This window comes from Bos mutus, chromosome 10, assembly GCF_027580195.1.
Source record: "Bos mutus isolate GX-2022 chromosome 10, NWIPB_WYAK_1.1, whole genome shotgun sequence".
Taxonomy (NCBI): domain Eukaryota; kingdom Metazoa; phylum Chordata; class Mammalia; order Artiodactyla; family Bovidae; genus Bos; species Bos mutus.
The window spans coordinates 64,173,536-64,192,746 of record NC_091626.1 but is presented as its reverse complement, the minus strand read 5'-3'; the positions used below and the strand labels follow the sequence as shown (position 1 = coordinate 64,192,746).

The window sequence follows — 19,211 nt, the reverse complement described above, 5'->3', positions numbered from 1 at the left end:
GATGAAACCATGGAGTGGGTCCCCAACAGCTACCCTCTGCTCACTGCACCATCTGCTCTGCAGCTGGGACAATATCAGGGGAGGGTTAGACAATTAACTTACGCTGCCGAAGGCCACCTTTAACCTAAAAAGCAACTACTAAATTGCCCCAGATGGTGGATTAATGCCAGTCCATGGCCTATTTAAGATGATATGGGCAGCAAAATCCTGAGATAAAGTGTTTAATTGATTTTTTGGGAAAAAAAAATAACTTTTAAGGGACTAGTCATTAAAGGTCTTACTTTAGAGTTTCATTTTTAATCTGCAATTATTTGAAGATACAACTGTACATATTTAGATAAAGTATTCCCAGTGGCATAGAAAAAAGAGCCAGTCATAGAACCTTAAATTATTTTGATCATGAGGAGCACTAGAAAGATCACTGTGGGTTGTGGCAAAAGTCAGGCATAAAAATCCCTTGGAGGAAAAAGTAATCCCTTGGATGGTTCTCTAAAATTCAGACTCTATAACTGACTCTGTTTTCCAAAAGTATAATCATAGGCAGTAATTATTTCATTGGTGTAGCAAATTAGTATTTTTACATGTTCAACTGCAACTCAAAATTCAGGTGTTACTGGTAGTTTGCATTAGGGCAAAATGGTAACCTATACTTTAAAATAGAATGCAGCCAAGACATGGTAAAACTAAATCTCAAAGTTCGTCACTAAAAGGCAAATTAATGAAAACAGAATTAGGCCATGAGGCAGAGGGATATCTAATTGTAAAATGAACCAAAGCAGGTCATTAAATTGACAAACAGGATGAATATCTGGTTCTCTAAACCAGAGCCCATTTGACAACAACCACTACATAGGAAAGCTCTTGACTAGGCATATAAAATAGAGGACAAAGGGCAAAAACGAAGCTTCCAGAACTGGGGACAAATTAAAATCTTAGTAACATTATTATCTGCATACTTCTTCACAGAATAGTCTACTGCTGTTTACAGCTGCTTGAGCTCACTTAATCAAATATATTCTCTAAAAAATGTTCTAAATCCTTGTAGTGGATCGTAGGAGTGGTCTGAGAAGGGCAACAGTGTTGAAGAGCAGCAGTCTGTAGCTGTAGCTTTGACTTTCTAGAACCAAATGGGTCATGAGAGAGTCAAAGTGAACATAAGGAAGACTGCAAATATATGGGGTTCTGGGGAACCAGTATTAAGTCAGATGTATCTAGTCAGTGACGTCGTGGGGGTAAGGCCTAAAGTCAAGTCAATAGAGATGAAAGGAAAAGAAAAAGAAGCTAGAATGGTTTCCAGTTATTGTCATTCAGTTCAGTTCAGTCGCTCAGTTGTGTCTGACTCTTTGTGACCCCATGAACCGCAGCACGCCAGGCCTCCCTGTCCATCACCAACTCCTGGAGTTCACTCAAACTCAAGTCCATCGAGTGGGTGATGCCATCCAGTCATCTCATCCTCTGTCGTCCCCTTCTCCTCCTGCCCCCAATCCCTCCCAGCATCAGAGTCTTTTCCAAATGAGTCAACTCTTCGAATGAGGTGGCCAAACTACTGGAGTTTCAGCTTTAGCATCATTCCTTCCAAAAAGAAGTCCCAGGGCTGATCTCCTTCAGAATGGACTGGTTGGACATCCTTGCAGTCCAAGGGACTCTCAAGAGTCTTCTCCAACACCACAGTTCAAAAGCATCAATTCTTTGGTGCTCAGCTTTCTTCACAGTTCAACTCTCACATCCACACATGACCACAGGAAAAACCATAGCCTTGACTAGACGGACCTTTGTTGGCAAAGTAATGTCTCTGCTTTTGAATATGCTATCTAGGTTGGTCATAACTTTCCTTCCAAGGAGTAAGCTTCTTTTAATTTCATGGCTGCAATCACCATCTGAAGTGATTTTGGAGCCCCAAAAAATAAAGTCTGACATTGTTTCCACTGTTTCCCCATCTATTTCCCATGAAGTGATGGGACCAGATGCCATGATCTTAGTTTTCTGAATGTTGAGCTTTAAGCCAACTTTTTCACTCTCTTCTTTCACTTTCATCAAGAGGCTTTTTAGTTCTTCTTCACTTTCTGCCATAAGGGTGGTGTCATCTGCATATCTGAGGTTATTGATACTTCTCCCAACAATCTTGATTCCAGCTTGTGCTTCTTCCAGCCCAGTGTTTCTCATGATGTACTCTGCATATAAGTTAAATAAGCAGTGTGACAATATACAGCCTTGACGTACTCCTTTTCCTATTTGGAACCAGTCTGTTGTTCCATGTCCAGTTCTAACTGTTGCTTCCTGACCTGCATACAGGTTTCTCAAGAGGCAGGTCAGGTGGTCTGGTATTTCCATCTCTTTCAGAATTTTCCACAGTTTATTGTGATCCACACAGTTAAAGGCTTTGGCAGAGTCAATAAAGCAGAAATAGATGTTTTTCTGGAACTCTCTTGCTTTTTCCATGATCCAGCGAATGTTGGCAATTTGATCTCTGGTTCCTCTGCCTTTTCTAAAACCAGCTTGAACATCTGGAAGTTCACAGTAGCCCACCCTTATGTGCTATTTGCTCCATATAGATTAAATAACTGTAAATAATCTCAGAATTACAAATAAATGTAAAACTTAGTAAAATAATTAAAAATAAGTTTTGAGTATTTGCTACCATTGATTTAATGTTATTTATTAAATTATATAAAAAATTTTAATATAGGCTGTCTTTAACAATGACTTGCAAAATTTCTGGAAATGTAACAGTTGGCTTTTTCACACCCTTGCTTATGAAAGAAGTATTTTTATTATCCCTGCTTTACGTTAATAGGAAAATGAGGCGGAGAGAAGTTTAGCGATTTGTCCAAGTTTCCATAATTTGTGAATGACTGAGCTGAGAGGTAACAAACTGGCTCCAATGCTTTTCTGCTTCTCTGATGGGGAAAATATGACAAAACAGCCCCCAGTGGCCCCAAATCATCTCTATGTGCATGCTAATTACTGGTTGTGGGAAAAATTATTTTGTAGCTCTCTAGTGGGGAGGGCAGTTTTAAGAAGGGTTGGATGACTCTCCAGCTTGGATGATTAGAAGGTTTGTGAGAGGGAATCCCCAAGTAGCTAAAAAGGACTACTTCTTTCCTCTGCCCCCAGGAACAGGCTGCATCTGAACCCAAGCTATGATGCAGAATATTGTTGACTATTCTTTGAGGAGAGTAGCAAAGTAAACTTACTTTTCTTTTTAAATTAACATAAACATGCGATGTCATTTCTGGCTAAGATGAACGAATTTATTGAATTATAACAGTGTTTTGGGCTAAAGCCACATTTTCTCCAGAATCCACAGAGATTTCTGAGGTCATAATTCTCAATGAGAAAGACACAAAATTTAGGGGTGAGTGAGGAAATGTTACCATTCAAACAAAGAGTTTGTTATGAGAATTAAGTAAACATAGATGATCATCACTATTACCAACAGTAAACTGACAACAGTAAATTACTTTCATTCATGACTTTTGATGATTCTCATTTTGTGTATATATTTTGAAATTATAATTATTATTTCAAAATTTAGAACAGAATAATATATATCTTATAGAATAAATCAAATACTTTAGAATAGAGCTCTAATATTAAGCTTGATATTATGTATAAGATTTTCTTTTCATTATAACTGCAAATTTTAATGATCTGTAGCTCATAAAAGCAATTTACATTATTAAACTGTTTTTTTGCTATGACATTTTGTGATGAACTAATTAATAACTTTAGACTCATAAAGTGAATATCTCAGTGAATTAATTTTATATGTATAACCTATGATCCTAGGCTGCATATTTATGAAACTTAAGCAAGTAAAAAAATCCATATTCATTTTTTGACAAAAATATAATCACTTCAAAAATTATTTGAAGTGAATACCTACATAACAACATTCATTGCTTGAAGGATAATTCATTTGCATTATGAATTTATGAAGATTGTGCCTCCTGTGGTTTCCATGGTAACAATAATAAAACAAGTTAACTGAAAGAGGTTTCTCTTAATCTCCATAAAAGGGGTTAAGGACCTTTTACAACATATTCAAGTTTGAAGCCATCAAATCAAATTTACATTCAGTCAGCTTCAAAGATTAAAAAGGTGATCAATACACTTGATTTTCAATAACCAAACAACACAATTATCAAAATCAGCACTAGGCATGTGTCCTTCATAGTATAAGGATAAAAAACAATGTTGTAATCTATTTCAAATATCACTAAACTATTCACTAATACAGTTGCTTAATGAGCCTATAGCCTCATTAATTTTCTTATTCAGGTTGTCAGTTTTCATTCTACTAATGAATATTGGCCACATTGATTGATCATGAGTCCTCTGGCTGCCAGAGGTGGAGGCCAGGTCGTGCTAAAGGCAATGGAAAGTGAACTCAAAGGAGAGTTGTAAAGATGGCAGAAGAGCTCTCATTGCGGGATCTAGGCAGTGCTATCAGTGGACTCAGGTAAACCTTAGCCCCTGCTTCAGCTACTATATATCCATTTTTCCTCTTTCATGCCCACCCACAGCCAGTGTCTGCTCTAAAGCCTTACAGAGCCGCATAACATTTTAGATGTCTCAGTAACAGAATTCACTAGCCAGGCAAGGACTGTTTCATGATCAATAAAACGTTTTCCTTTACCTCCTGGTCACATGGCTAAGCCACAGTTCCCCATTTCCCTTGCACATGACTGAGCTATGGCCGAAAGAGGGCAAAACCATGCTGACCATTTCTAGGCCTGACCTGCAAACTTTCTATGTGATCATCTATACACATTTCCATATCAACAGAGAAATCAGATCCTAGTGAGTCATAGCCACATGGGGGAAGCAGACCCTGGATGACCACACTGAAGGCCATCTTCCAATCCAGAATGCCCTCATTAGGTTTTACAAGAGAGCAAAAATAAACTTTTATTGTGTTAAGCCATTGACATTTTGAAATTTGACTGTCATAGTAGTTAGCCTTATTTACTCTACTGCAATGGGGAAGGGGAAGTAGTTTTATACAGTATGAAATTTTTTATTCTTGATGCCTTTGGCAAGGCTGCCCCCTTTTTGTTAAAGCCACATTACTGTTTTCAGTGGAGTGATGACCCATGACACTTAGCTAACCAATAGCTATTTTTAGTAGGAAAACAAAAAATATTACAAAGGCCCAGTGAATTGGAAAAAAGTAAAGATAAAAATACAAAACATCTGACTTTAATGATTGCATTGCATAATAATACATATAAAAATCATGAAAAACATAAAAATACAGGCAGCAATCTCTTTTTAAATAATGAGCAGATAAATAGAATCCAACATTTAACTGGTGAAATTTCCACACAGAAGTTGCTGCAATGAGTTCATTCACACTCCTTTCCAGGGCCGAATATACCATCTAACTCACAAGATTCTTGAGAGTCCCTTGGACTGCAAGGAGATCAAACCAATCAATCCTAAAAGGAAATCAAGACTGAATATTCATTGGTTGGACTGAGGATGAAGCTGAAGCTCCAATACTTTGGCCATCTGATGTGAAGAACTGACTGATTTAAAAAGACCCTGATGCTGGGAAAGACTGAAGGCAGGAGAAGAAGGGGACGACAGAGGATGAGATGGTTGGATGGCATCATCGACTCAATGGACATGAGTTTGAGTTTGAGCAAAATGGCATCATTTTCTGATAGTGAAGGACAGGGAAGCCTGGCATACTGCAGTCCATGAGGTTGCAAAGAGTCAGACAAGACTTAGCAACTGAACAACAGAATATAGAAAGGAAACACAAGTAACAAGATACTTAGGAAAACTTTATCAGTTAGGAGGTCCAGCCCTATGAGATTTTCTAAGAATCATGGAGTCCTGTGATATTTCCACATGATCACTGCCCCATTTCAGATATATATATAAAAGTCATACACTGCCACAAAGCTTAACATTAACCAGTATTGCCTCCATAATCTCTCACTTTTCCCATTATATCTTTCAGACTGTTTTTAAGTTTTTTTTTGTTTTTTTGAAATAAGGAAAAATGCTTCTTTGTTAGGATGGATGTCTTCTGCTACTTTGAGGCTTTAAATAATGGCATCATTTTCTGAAGATGAGCACTTTGGATTGCAAAAACTGATTTTTTAATGACATTTGATTTCACTTTATTTTCTACACATGTACTTTGACACCATTATAATATTATTCTTGTCAATTACACAGCAGCAGGGGACTTAATTTTCTTTTGACTAGAGAAAAGTGTATAAAACACTGGTGAAAATTTGGCTTTCATTCATAAATTATCTTTTCTTGAAAAACAGGCATAATGGAAAGAAGGTTTTGAGAGAATGGATTAAACGTGATAATTTGGAATTAGGTTCAAATGGTGACTAAATGGGGAAAGGGATAAGAGATTGGGCCAATACATCTGTTAAGTCCTTAATAAACTATTTCATAAGGCCTATAAGGACTAAGCTCATAGATATTATAATAACATCTAAACCATGATATCATAGAGTGGTTAATTCTTCTAAAAAAATTAAACATCTTCCCAGTTCTGACAGTCTGTAGAATGAAGTTGTTAATCCCCAGGTGCTAAAATCCATCAGACCTGGTTTGAATCTGGTTTCTGCTGCTTATCTGTGTCTTGGGCATTTTGTTTCTTCTCTTTCCAAGAATCAGATTTTTCTTCTGCAAAAAGATTGACAGTGTTTGCTTCCTCTGGCTGCTGTGAAAATTAAACAGCAAAATATCGGGACACCTCTTCATCTGATGCCTTGTGCACAGTTATCATACAATAAATAGCTGTGGTTTTGATATTATTATTATTGTTGTTATTGTTACTATAATATAGGCAATAGGCCAAAATTGCTACCTGCAGGGCCATTGGATACTAGCGTAACATATTAACCTATGAAGTGAAGTTTTTATGTCTTCTAAAACCTGTTTCCAACTGAAAATATTTTTCAGGCTTTCTCATTGTGATAAAAAGAAGCATCCTCTGCCACCTAGTGGCTCTTTATGACCAGTCAAGAAAAAAACATAAAAAGACACCCTCCAATCCCCACAAGAGCCACCATATTTATTTTAACAAAGGAATCGTGCTGTTAAATCGCGCTGTTCTTTTAAGATTTTCAAAAGAAGAAAAACATAGTAGAAAAAATATATTAAGTTGAATTTATTGAATATATTATTTTTTCTTAATAATTTTCTATTGATCAAACTGTGTTTCATTATTTAATTACTAACAGCATCCCTGCAGAATGACTGGGAGCCTTTATGGCTTATAGGGGCACAAGTAAATTCCCTGGTTTCTTCATGGTAGAGGTGGTACATAAACATAAGGATTTCATCTTCAATGCTTTTAAAATACAAATATCACAAATGCTGATTTTTTTCTTAAAATGTGGAGATTTCAGGGGCCTTCTATTTCTAAACCTGTAAGAACATGTTTTTTTAATTATTATTCTTTAACTAAATGTATCTGTTTTACATAAGAATGATAGTTCACTGGCAAAGGAAACAAGAAGAGTCATCTAGGGAGAGGGGACGCTGGAAGCAAAGGCAGTATATGTGTCACAGCAAGTTCTGGAAACTGCAAGTAGTTCTACATGTTTGGGCTGTAAGGTTCATGGTGAAAGCAGTGGGTTGAAAGGTAGGTGAGGCCAGATTCCCAAAGGCCTGGCATGTGATGTATCTGGATTTACATCTGTGGGATATTAAGATGCCACCACAGATCTTTACAATAGAAATTGTTCTTGTTGTTTAGTTGCTAAGTTGTGTCTGACTTTTTGTGACTCCATGGACTGCAGCACTCCAGGTGCCTCTGTCCATGGAATTTTCTGGGCAGAGTGGATTGCCATTTCCTTCTGCAGGGGCTCTTCCAGAATCAGGAGTTGAATCCACGTTTCCTGCTTGGCAGGTAGATTCTTTACCACTGAGCCAGCTGGGAAGCCCCACAACAGAAATTAGCCCCACAATAGAAAATATTGATAAAGACAAAAACTACCAGTGAATAACTGCCTCCTGTATACCAGACCCTTTTTATTCTAAATGTTGTCTCAATCCTTAAAATAACCCTTGAAACTCTCCCCCTCCGCTCATTTTGCTTTGTGGAAAACTGAGGCCCATGGAAGTTAAGTAACTTACTTTAGATCACACAGTCAATAAGAGGAAGTTTGAATTGAAAGATAACCTATCTCTAAAGAATGAGTCCATTCTAGTGAACTAGAATATGCCATGCATCCTGAATGTGGTCACATTTGTTTTAGGACAGTAATTAGTGTTCTCTTAGTTTGATTGACTTTTTGAAAATTGGGGAATATACTTTTAAGGTGAGGGTAGTGTCTTTAAATGTGTTTGTCCACCACTGAACACAGTAACTGTTCAAATGCTTGCTGGATGACTCAACACTAGTCTCTAACTCTAGAAAGGGCAAGTGGAAGGCATCAGAGAAGCATTCTCAGACATTACTATATTTTCACCCAGTTGCTCATAAATGTACAAGGAGGCATTGTTTGAACAAACTTCCTAGGTTTTCTGCCCCCCCCTCATATAATAAATCATGTGTTTTGAGAATGTATGCATACATTAACTCATATAAACCTCACAATAGCCCAAGACTGAAGCACTGAGAGATTGTATAACTTGCCTAAGGTCTCAGGTCACTGACTGGTAGAGATAGGATTCAAGGTCAGAAATCCTGTCTTTCAAACCCTAACTCTTAAGCACCTTGCTATGCAGTCCCCACTGTGCTAGACTGCCTCTCAGTCAAGACTTGTTCTACTCAATAGGATTCAGCAGGACAGTTGTCTCCCAGAAGGACAGCAGAAACATGGGTGGCCTGTGGGCAGCACAAAGGAGGCAAAGACTCCCACTGCTCACCACTGTGCTCCAGGGTTTCCAGCCAAAGGCTGAGTGAGGCTCAGATTCACCTTGCGTCCTGCAGAACATAAGACCCCACTGTCTCTGCCAAGTCGAGACCCCTGCAGGGCTTCCTCTCCCAGGAGGAAAGGTTTCCTTCTCCTAATTTACAAGAAAGCACCATATAGGCCAGCAGGCCAGCATGAGGATCTGACTTGCCAGGGAACAGGGGGTGTGGATAGAGGTAGAGTGTGTGGAAGAAATGACTAAACTTCCAGGAGAATTCCAAAAGTTGAAAAGTCATAAAACCTGATCCTCTGCTTCAAATTTGGACTAGAAAGATCCAGGGCACTGCTCAACCATTAAAGGCTCTTTAAGAGTCAAATCTTGAATGAGCTTAAAATGACTAGTTTATAATACATTCATCTGTGCTGGGGAAAGCCTACTCATTTGGTGGGGAAAGACCAATTTTCAGGTAGGGCCCTTTGGAAAAAAAAAAAGTCATTTATAGGTGAAAAATCCTCCCCTTGTACTTCCCAGTTGCATTACTTGTCAGAGCATTTCAATTATAGCTTCACAATTATAGCTTTGCTTTAAAGTATTACTGCCTATTTCCTATAAATGACAAAAGAATTTGAGAAGAGTCAAGTACCATATTTCAGGTGGCGCTGTGGTGAAGAATCTGCCTGCCAATGCGATGATGCAAGAGACCTGGGTCAGGAAGATCACCTGGAACAGGAAATGGCAACCTGCTCCAGTATTCTTGCCTGGAAAATTCCACGGACAGAGAAGCCTAGCAGGCTACAGTCTAGGAGGTCACAAAGAATCAGACATGACTGAGGGGCTGAGCACACACACACAAAGTCCCATATACACGTGAGATATTAAGGTGGTCAAGGATGATGGGAAGGATGTAGATGATGATGAGATTGACATCAGCTAAGATTTATTGAACTCATGATGTGGTGGATCAAGCAATGTGCTGAGTAACTTGCATGTATTCTTTACTTTTTAAACAAATATTTATGAAACACGTACTCTAAGCCAGGCAGACTTCTAAGCACTAAGGATAAGGTAGTAAATGAAATATAGTATTTATGGACTCATATACTAATGAACGAGAGCCACATAAATCAAAATAGGCAAACAAATATATAATAAAATGTCAAGTAGGGATAAGTGCTATGAACAGAAAAATAAAGAAGGACAAAGGAATGAAAGGAATGGCCAGGAAGGTCTCTGGGGAGGTAACATTCAGGTAGGGAACCTCAATGAAGTGAATGAATGATCCATGAAAACATACAGGGAAAAGATGTTCCACGTAGAGGTAACAGCAAGTGCAAAGGCTCTGAGATAGGAGAGAACTTAACATGGGTGAGCAGAAAGGAGGCCAGTGGATAGAGTGGAGTGAGGAAGGGAGACAAAGAAACCAGATCAGAGCTAGATTAGGTAGTGGTGGTGGTGGTGGCAGCAATAGTGGCTAAGTCAGTTAGTAGCTAGGTCTAGATCTGATAGACTAGTTAAATTCCAAGTCTATGGGAAGCCCCTGGAAGACTTTAAGTTATAAAATGACATGATCTGACAGAAAGGACTATTATATGGTCATTAACTCATTTAATGCTCATAACAAACCTATGAGATGGATCTACCATTTCCATATAACAGATGAGGAAACAGAGGATTAGAAAGAGTATGTAGGTAGACAGTGCAATTAAAAAGAGAGTGCTTGTGTATCCAACCCCAGAACCAGGTTCTTAACCATGAGATTTAAGCCATTATGACCATGAAAGTGGAGCTATTAGGTATGGTAGTCAGCCTCCACAATGGCCCCCAGTGATCCTTGTCTATGTGTATCACTGTCTTGTATGATTCTCTCTATGAATAGGTCTGTCCTTTAAGACCAGTGGTATATTGCAGAAGCAACCGATGGTTAGTGGTCTCTGAGGCTAGGTCATATAAGGCATCACTGGTTCTGGCTTGCCTTCTTGGATGGCTTGCTCTGGAGTCATGAGTTTATAGAGAGACTTAGGTGGAAAAATGCTAAAGCCCCCCACCAGGCAGCACCAACTTGCTAGTATATGAGACCCACTTGCGAAGTGGCTCTTTCAGCACCACTTAAAACTTTCAGATGACTACCACGGTCAACAGGTTGTCAACAACCTTATGAAAGTCTGAGCCAGAACCACCAGGAATTAAGCGACTTATGAATTCTGAAACTGTGAGACATATACAGAAACTGTGAGAGATCATGTTTATTTAAGTTACTAGTTCAGTTCAGTAGCTCAGTCGTGTCCAACTCTTTGTGACCCCATGAACCGTAGCATGCCAGGTCTCCCTGTTCATCACCAACTCCCAGAGTTTACCCAAACTCATGTCCATTGAGTTGGTGATGCCATCCAACCATCTCATTCTGTATCGCCCCCCTTCTCCTCCTGCCCTCAATCTTTCCCAGCATCAGGGTCTTTTCAAATGAGTCAGCTCTTCGCATCAGGTGGCCAAAGTATTGAGTTTCAGCTTCAACATCAGTCCCTCCAATGAACACCCAGGACTTATCTCCTTTAGGATGGACTGGTTGGATCTCCTTGCAGTCCAAGGGACTCTCAAGAGTCTTATTCAATAACACAGTTCAAAAGCATCAATTCTTCGGCGCTCAGCCTTCTTCACAGTCCAACTCTCACATCCATACATGACTACTGGAAAAACCAAAGCCTTGACTAGATGGACCTTTGTTGGCAAAGTAATGGCTCTGTTTTTTAATATGCTATCTAGGTTGGTCATAACTTTTCTGTCAAAGATTAGTGTCTTTTAATTTCATGGCCACAGTCACCATCTGCAGTGATTCTGGAGTCCCCCAAAATAAGGTCAGCTGCTGTTTCCACTGTTTCCCCCTCTATTTGCCATGAAGTGATGGGGCCGGATGCCATAATCTTAGTTTTCTGAATGTTGAGCTTTAAGTCAACTTTTTCATTCTCCTCTCTCACTTTCATCAAGAAGCTCTTTAGTTCTTTACTTTCTGCCATAAGGGTGGTGTCATCTGCATATCTGAGGTTGTTGATATTTCTCCCGGCAATCTCAATTCCAGCTTGTGCTTCTTCCAGCTCGGCGTTTCTCATCATGTACTCTGCATATAAGTTAAATAAGCAGGGTGACAATATACAGCCTTGACATACTCCTTTTCCTATTTGGAACCAGTCTGTTGTTCCATGTCCAGTTCAAACTGTTGCTTCCTGACCTGCATACAGATTTCTCAGGAGGCAGGTCAGGTGGTCTGGTATTCCCATCTCTTTCAGAATTTTCCACAGTTTATTGTGATCCACACAGTCAAAGGCTTTGGCATAGTCAATAAAGCAGAAATAGATGTTTTTCTGGAACTCTTGTGCTTTTTGACGATCCAGTGGATGTTGGCAATTTGATCTCTGGTTCCTCTGTCTTTTCTAAAACCAGCTTGAACATCTGGAAGTTCATGGTTCACGTATTGCTGAAGCCTGACTTGGAGAATTTTGAGCATTACTTTACTAGCGTGTGAGATGAGTGCAATTGTGCAGCAGTTTAAGTATTCTTTGGCATTACCTTTCTTTGGGATTGGAATGAACACTGACCTTTTCCAGTCCTGTGGCCACTGCTGAGTTTTCCAAATGTGCTGACATACTGAGTGCAGCACTTTCACAGCATCATCTTTTAGCATTTGAAATAGCTCAACTGGAATTCCATCACCTCTGCTAGCTTTGTTCGTAGTGATGCTTCCTAAGGCCCACTTGACTTCACATTCCAGAATGTTTGGCTCTAGGTTAGTGATCACACCATCGTGGTTATCCGGGTCATGAAAATCATTTTTGTACAGTTCTTCTGTGTATTCTTGCCACCTCTTCTTAATATCTTCTGCTTCTGTTAGGTTTATACCATTTCTGTCCTTTATTGAGCCCATCTTTATATGAAATATTCCCTTGATATCTCCAATTTTCTTGAAGAGATCTCTAGTCTTTCCCATTCTTTTGTTTTCCTCTATTTCTTTGCATTGATCGCTGAGGAAGGCTTTCTTATCTCTTCTTGCTATTCTTTGGAACTCTGCATTCAGATGCTTATATCTTTCCTTTTCTCCTTTGCTTTTCACTTCTCTTCTTTTCACAGCTATTTGTAAGGCCTCCTCAGACAGCCATTTTGCTTTTTTTGCATTTCTTTTTTTGGGGGATGGTCTTGATCCCTGTCTCCCATACAATGTCACAAACTTCTGTCCACAGTTCATCAGGCAGTCTATCAGATCTAGTCCCTAAAATCTATTTCTTACTTCCACTGTATAATAATAAGGGACTTGATTTAGGTCATACCTGAATGGTCTAGTGGTTTTCCCCACTTTCTTCAATTTAAGTCTGAATTTGGCAATAAGGAGTTCATGATCTGAGCCATAGTCAGCTCCTGGTCTTGTTAAACCTTAGGTAATTTGAGGCAGCAACAGATAACTAATATATTAGAAAAAGTCAGGGCACAGCCAAAAACAAAACTAAAACAAAGCAAAACAAAACAGATACTTCTATGCTATTGGGTCCAAATATTATCTAGAATGGAAAAAGAAAAGCATATTGGCATACTGACTTGTCTTAATTTTTTTTTTTTAAATGACAGTCCTAGTCTATTCAGGCTGCTGTAACAGAACACCACAGACTTGATTTAAATATTAGATATTTCTTTCTCACTGTTCTAGAGATAGGGAAGTCTAAGATTAAGATGCCAGCAGTTTGGATTCTTCGTAAGGACTCTCTTCCTGGTTTGCAGATGGTTGCCTTCTTGCTGTTATCCTCACATGACAGAGAAAACAAGTTTCAGTCTCTCTTCTTCTTCTTATAAGGGCACTAATTCCATCAAGGGGGAGTTCCATCTCCATGATCTGACTTAAACCACTTATTTCACAAAGGCTCCACTGGTGGGTGGGGCAGAGTAGGGTGGGTTAGTGCTTCAACATATGAACTTTGGGGAGACACACTCAGTCCATAATAACAACCAGTGGTCGTTTCCCATAGTTACTGAATTTCAGAGTGAGATTTACATGTAAGTATGATATTTCTGTGTACACATATGAAATTTGATACTTAACCTACTATAAATAATATAATAGGTAAAAATAAGTTAAGAAGCAATGTTGCTCTATATTAACTGCCAACTCTCATGGGCAGGGCAACTGTGAGATCCATGGTATGCTCAAATAACCATTTCTTTCCTGGTTTAGTTCAAGCATTTCTTGTTGTCCAGAACTGCATTATTTATGATCCTTTCTATGCCTTGAGCCATCTATTTGGGAAAAGTTGCTACTTGTGTCAGAGATTTTCATGCCAAGTGAACACACTTCTCTTTTTCCTCCTCAAATTAGCCAGACTTCAGAATTTAATTCTGGTTATCTATAGCTTTAGCGTTCCTTGTGCTTTTGGACAATTGCAATAGCATATATTAAGCTAACCTTGAGCTACAAATACTCTGTGACTTGCCAAGTAATTATGTCAGTGATTAGTAACTCCTTAGGTGGCCAGATCTTCACTTGTTAACTCTAATTTAGGGTTTCACATGATAGTACCCCTTTGAAAAGCTAGAATTTTCTCTAGCTAGATTGAAACATTTTATGCATGAACATTATAAAATATTTAATAAGCTTCTTTAAAGTTAAATTTTAAAGCCAACCTCATAAATTTAGAATAATCTGTACTTTTGCCTTTCTGTATCCTGATGGGAGAGGAGAATAATTAATCTTCTTAATCTTCACTTAAAGAGCTGTCAGACCATCTGAGGATGTTAGCTCACTGTTAATGTATCAGTAGTTGTTGGAGAGTTTGGCTAAGCTACTCTATTATATGCTGCCTTGGCATCCATTTTGTGTGACCCAGCAGCCTGCAGGGGCCTTGAACTAACACTAGCCCCTCCTGTGAATGTATGCCATAGATAATAACCCTGAGGGTCACAAGCGAATGTAAGTTACTGATATGACCCCCCTCCCAGTGGCCCTTGTGATAAATAGTCCGCCTCATCCTCTCAAGGGCTTCACTGTGTACCTCTTAGATAAGACCCCTGTGAAGCTTACCAAAACCCTGCTCTTCCTAGTTCAAATTGCCCAGGAATTCCAAAGCACTCTACCCACTGACCCTACTAAAATCATGTGCCCCAAGTCCTCCTTCTCTCTGCCTGCACCCTGCCTCACCCTTCCTGTGCAGGCCCTCAAGGCATGTTGCATACTTCCTTCAGGACTTGTGAGTAATAAACTTCTCTATTTCCATTTCCTAATGGTCTTTGGTTGCACAGCAGCTATCCATCCAACACCCCAGAACTCTAATAACAAAATCACAGCAAGTGGCTCTACTAATATTAGACAAAACAGACTATATAAGAATGTTGGTAGATATAAAGAGGAAAGTTTTATAAAAGAGTCAATCCATCAGAAATACATAACAATTATTAAGATATAGAAAACAGGCCCACAAACACATGAAATACAACTCTCAGAATTGAGGAGACAATAGTTGGAGACTTTAATACCCCACTTTCAGTAACAGAAAGAACACTATTAGGCAGAAGGTCAGCAAAGAATTAAAAGACCTGAACAACATTATATACCATCTTGACCTAATAGACATCTGTGGAGCACTCTGCCCAATCACAGAAAAATGCAAATTCTTTTCAAGGGCTAGAACATTCTCTGGAATAGATCATATACTAGGCCATAAACCAAGTGTCAATAAATTAGAAAGAAGTGAAATTACACAACTATGCTTTTTGATCATAATGGAGTGAAACTGTAAATTAATAACAAAAAAATTGGGGAAATTCAAAAATATATGGAAAAGAACAACAAACTTCTACATAAACAACAAAGAGATATCAAAAGGAAAATCAGTAAATAGTTTGACATGAATAACATGAGGGACATAATATAACAAACCTAACAAAAGTTATGGGATGCAGTTAAAGAAGTGTTGAGAGGAACTCAGAGGTTCAAAGCCTACATTAAAAAAAGAAGAAACATTGCAAATCAATAACCTAGTCTTCTACTTTAAAATACTTTAGGGAAAGAGGAAAAGCAAAAAAAAATTGAAAGCATGCAAAAAGAAGAAAATAATGAAAAACAGAATTTTAAAAAATAGAGAAAACCAACAAAACTAAAAGTTGGTTCTTTGAAAACATCAACAAAATTGACAAACTTTTAGCTAAACTGACCAAGAAAAAAGAGAAAAAGCTCACATTACTAAAATTAGGAATGAAAGAAGAGACATTAATATTGACCTTGCAGATATTAAAAGGATTATAAAGGAATACTATGATCACTTATAGGCCAACAAATTAGAAAATTCAGATGAACTAGATATAGTCCTAGAAAGATACAAACTATCAAAACTGACTCAAGAATAAATAGAATATCTGAGAAAATTAATGAGATAATCCACAATGAAAAACCCAGCTCTAGATGACTTCACTGCATAATTCTACCAAACATTTAAAGAGGAAGACAACAGAAATTCTTCATGAACATTTTCAAAGAATAAAAAAGGAGGGAACATTTCTCACCTCATTCTGTGAAGCTAGTATTAGCCTGATAACAAAATGAAATTAAGACATCACAAGACATCACAATGAAAACTACAAATCAGTATCTTTTGTGAATACAGATATAATGATTTTCAACAAAATGCTAGCAAACTGGATCTAGCAAAATACACACACACATATCCCCAAACCCCTAAATACCATAACCTATAATAGAGATGAAGAAATCTGACTCCATATTGGATCTGCCTCTTTAATCTTTGTATTCTATTGCTTTTGCTACAAGTTAATCACTAAAGGGATTTTGCTGATAGCTTAAAGTAGAAATAATGGCCCATCTTCAGGGACTGAACCTCCCATGCCTGAAGGTCAAGCTAAAATTCCTTTTTTTAAGCTCACAGTAAACATGCTAACCAGACCCAACTGTGAATGACTGTGGGAAGTTCAGTTCAGTCACTCAGTCATGTCCAACTCTTTGTGAACCCATGGACTGCAGCAAACCAGGTTTCCCTGTCCATCACCAACTCCCGGAGCTTGCTCCAACTCAGGTCCACTGAGATGGTGATGCCATCCAACCATTTCATCCTCTGTTGTCCCCTTCTCCTCCTGCCCTCAATCTTTCCCAGCATCAGGGTCTTTCCCAATGAGTCAGCTCTTTGCATCAGGTGGCCAAAGTACTGGAGCTTCAGCTTCAGCATCAGTCCTTCCAATGAATATTCAGGACTGATTTCCTTTAGGATTGATTGGTTGGATCTCCTTGCTGTCCAAGGGACTCTCAAGAGTCTTCTCCAACACCACAGTTCAAAAGCATCAATTCTTTGGTGCTCAGCTTCCTTTATAGTCCAGCTCTCACATACTGGAAAAACCATAGCTTTGACTAGATGGAACTTTGTTGGCAAAGTAATGTCTCTGCTTCTTAATATGCTATCTAGGTTGGTCACAATTTTTCTTCCAAGGAGCAAGCATCTTTTAATTTCATGGCTGCAGTCACCATCTGCAGTGATTTTGGAGCCCCCCAAAATAAAGCCTGTCACTGTTTCCAGTGTTTCCCCATCTATTTGCCATGAAGAAATGGGACCAGATGCCATGATCTTAGTTTTTTGAAAGTTGAGTTTTAAGCCAGTTTTTTCACTCTCCTCTTTCACTTTCATCAAGAGGCTCTTCAGTTCTTTACTTTCTGCCATAAGGGTGGTGTCATCTGCATATCTGAGGTTATTGATATTTCTCCCAGGAATCTTGATTCCAACTTGTGCGTCATCCAGCCTGCCATTTTGCATGATGTACTCTACAAATAAGTTAAATAAGCAGGTGACAATATACACCCTTGACATACTCCTTTCCCAATTTGGAACCAGTCCATTGTTCTATGTCTGGTTCTAAATGTTGCTTCTTGACCTGCATACAGATTTCTCAGGAGGCAGTCAGGTGGTCTGGTTTTCCCATCTCTTTAAGATTTTTCCACAGTTTGTTGTGATCCACACAGTCAAAGTCTTTGACATAGTCAATAAAGCAGAAGTAGACGTTTTTCTGGAACTCTCTCTCGCTTTTTCTATGATCCAACGGATGTTGGCAATTTGATCTCTGGTTCTTCTGCCTTTTCTAAATCCAGCTTGAACATCTGGAAGTTCACAGTTCATGTACTGTTGACGCCTGACTTGGAGAACTTTGAGCATTCCTTTGCTAGCGTGTGAGATGAGTGCAATTGTGCGGTAGTCTGAACATTCCTTAGCATTGCCTTTCTTTGAGATTGGAATGAAAACTGATCTTTTCCAGTCCTGTGGCCACTGTTGAGTTTTCCAAATTTGCTGGCGTATTGAGTGAAGCACTTTCACAGCATCATCTTTTAGGATTTGAAATAGCTCAAATGGAATTCCATCACCTTCACTAGCTTTATTTGTAGTGATGCTTCCTAAGGCCCAGTTGACTTCACATTCCAGGATGTCTGGCTCTAGGTGAGTGATCACACCATTGTGGCTATCTAAGTTATGACAATTTTTTTGTATAGTTCTTTTGTGTATTTTTGCCACCTCTAATTAATATCTTCTGCTTCTGTTAGGTCCATACCATTTCTGTCCTTTCTTGAGCCCATCTTTGCATGAAACGTTCCCTTGGTATCTCTAATTTTCTTGAAGAGATCTCTAGTCTTTCCCATTCTATTGTTTTCCTCTATTTCTTTGCATTAATTGCTGAGGAAGACTTTCTTATCTCTCCTTGGTATTCTTTGGAACTCTGCATTCATATAGGTATATCTTTCCTTTTCTACTTTGCCTTTAGCTGCAGGAAAGAAGTTAACACATTTCCTCTGGAGTCCAGGTGGGCCCAGGAAATATTTACAACTTATTTGTATTACCTTTTTTTTTTTTTTTTTAAGTTTACTTCCTTACCTCCCAGTCTTTGTTTTATAAGAGAAATTAGCATTCAAACCTGGGCAAGATAGTTCTTAGGGGCACTAGTTCACCATCTTCTTGGTCTGCTGGCTTTCCAAATAAGTCACTATTCCTTGCTTCAACAATGCATCTCGAAGTTTACTAGCCTATCATGTGGCAAGCAGTATGAGCTTGGACTCAATGGGATTGATATAAAAAATGCAAGGTTGGTTTAACATTCAAAAATCAATTAATAAACCATATCAATAGAATTGAACTCCAGTACTTTGGCCACCTCATGCGAAGAGTTGACTCATTGGAAAAGACTCTGATGCTGGGAGGGATTGGGGGCAGGAGGAGAAGGGGATGACAGAGGATGAGATGGTTGGACGGCATCACTGACTCGATGGATGTGAGTCTGAGTGAACTCTGGGAGTTGGTGATGGACGGGGAGGCCTGGCGTGCTGAAATTCATGGGGTCGCAAAGAGTCG

At 38.8% G+C, this 19,211-nt stretch overlaps 1 long non-coding RNA gene across 2 annotated transcripts in view; it reads right to left on the bottom strand.

Annotated features, from left to right (window-relative positions):
- Positions 1 to 19,211, bottom strand: part of LOC138989405 (uncharacterized) — a 79,352-nt gene that overhangs the window by 55,403 nt on the left and 4,738 nt on the right. The window lies entirely within an intron of this gene.